This window comes from Elephantulus edwardii, unplaced genomic scaffold (genome assembly GCF_000299155.1).
Source record: "Elephantulus edwardii isolate Elephantulus edwardi_28Jun2011 unplaced genomic scaffold, EleEdw1.0 scaffold00432, whole genome shotgun sequence".
Classification (NCBI taxonomy): domain Eukaryota; kingdom Metazoa; phylum Chordata; class Mammalia; order Macroscelidea; family Macroscelididae; genus Elephantulus; species Elephantulus edwardii.
The window spans coordinates 597,270-599,418 of NW_006400182.1; positions in this window are offsets into that span (position 1 = coordinate 597,270).

Here is a 2,149-nt window from a genome sequence, read left to right on the forward strand (position 1 = left end):
AGAGAAAATAGTGCAAAAATGAATGAATGGAAAGCCAAAATCTCTGTAAATGTTCATTAAAATTAAGAAAATTTAATTTAAAAAATTACTATGTAATATAGTAAAAGTAGGTCTTAGATTCTAATTGTTGTTGTTATGTGCCATCGAGTCTTCTGCACACTCATAGCGACCCTATGTACAACAGCTCTAAACCCTGCTCTGTCCCTCACCAATCTTACTGTCTCCGACATACCTATCCCTATTGCCCCAGTTATGAAATCAATCCATCTCATTGAGAGTCTTCCTTTCCTGCGATGTCCCTCTACCCTCCCAAGCATAACGTCCCTCTCAAAGGATTGATCCTGCCTTGCAACATGTCCAAAGTATGTCAGACAAAGCTTCAGAACTTGCCTCCAAGGAGAAGCCTGGCTTCACCCTCTCCAGAACAAATTTGTTTGTTCTCCTAGCAACCCATGATATATTCAATACTCTTCTCCAGCACCAAATCTCAAAGGCATCAACTCTCCTTCGATCATCCCTAGTCATTGGCCAGATCTTTGATGCATAGCAAGCAACTGCAAAGACTATGGCCTGTATCAGGTACACCTTAGTCTCCAGAATGACATCATTGCTCTTCAGTATACTTTGGAGAGGTCTCTGATAGCAGACTTTCCCAATGTAATTCATCTTTTAATTTTTCTGGAACAATCTCAACTCTTCATCATCTATCATGACATTGCCAGTTGGCCCAGTGGTGAGAATCTTTGTTTTCTTGATGTTGAGATTCAATCCATATTGAAGAATGCAATCTTTGGCCTTCCGCAGTAAGCGGTTCAGGTCCTCCTCAGTTTCCGCAAGCAAGGTTGTGTCATCTGCATAACACAGATTTTTGATGAGTCTACCTCTAATCCTGATGCCACACTTCTCCTCATAGAGCCCAGCCTCCCGGATAATCTGTTCTGCATATATATTGAAAAGATATGGAGATATGGCACATACTTTACACATACCCAATAGTATATTAATAAAATAATTCCTCATGAACAATTGACAATCATAGACATGCAAGATTGGCTCAACATAAGAAAAGCAATCAATGTAATCTATCATATAAATTAGAAAAAGGAATCAAAATTATTATATCAATTAATGCAGACAGGGATTTCTATAAACTGCAGAACACCTTTCTGATAAAAACACTCAATATATAGGAATATATGAGCATATTCTCAGTAATTAAAAGTAAATATACAAACCTAACAAGCAAAATCATCCTCCAAAAAGTGAGAAGAAATTTCTCTTGGCAACAGTGACTACACAAGGATAACCACAATCACCATTCCTTTCAATATTCAAAGGGATACAAATGGGTACCATGATTACTGAAGTTTAAGAAAGAAGTTTACTAGAAAGTAGAATGTAGAAAATGGAATGATGACTGCATAATGCCACTGTTGTAGAATGGGACTAACATCAGGGTTGGGGTATGACTGAGAAAAACTAGACAGATTATGTATACTGAATTGAACAGATGAGGGAGAGAACAGTTTAAAACCAATATATGATAGGGTATTATGATTATCACAGGAATCCAGAATTAAGTTTGCACAGTGGAGTGCATTCGTGGCGGGGGGATTGTATACCAAAGAAAAAGTTTATCTTTTACTTTCCAGGGAGAGGACATAATTTGGGGGTGGGGGAGGCGTAGAGAAAAAGGTGCAACAATGAATGAATGACAATCCAAAATCTCTGTAAATGTTTCCAGCTAGTGAAATATTTTTTTAAAAAAAGGGAAAAGATAAAATTTTTAAAAAAGAAAGTGGAATGACAAGAAAAATAACAGTGCTACTACCAATGTGACATCAAGATTGGAGGAAGACTCATCAACAACCTATGTTATGCAGATGACACAACCTTGCTTGCTGAAGATGAGGAGGATCTGAAGCACTTGCTAAAGAAGGTCAAAGACTGTAGTCTTTAATATGGATTGAAGCTGAACATCAAGAAGACAAAGATTTTCACCGCTGGGTCAACTGGTAGCACCATCATAGATGGAGAAGAGAATTGTTGTTTTTGTTCTTGTTATGTGCCATCGAGTCGTTTGCGACTCATAAGTACCATATGTACAACAGCCCTAAACCCTGCTCTGTCCTGTGCCAATCGCATTGCC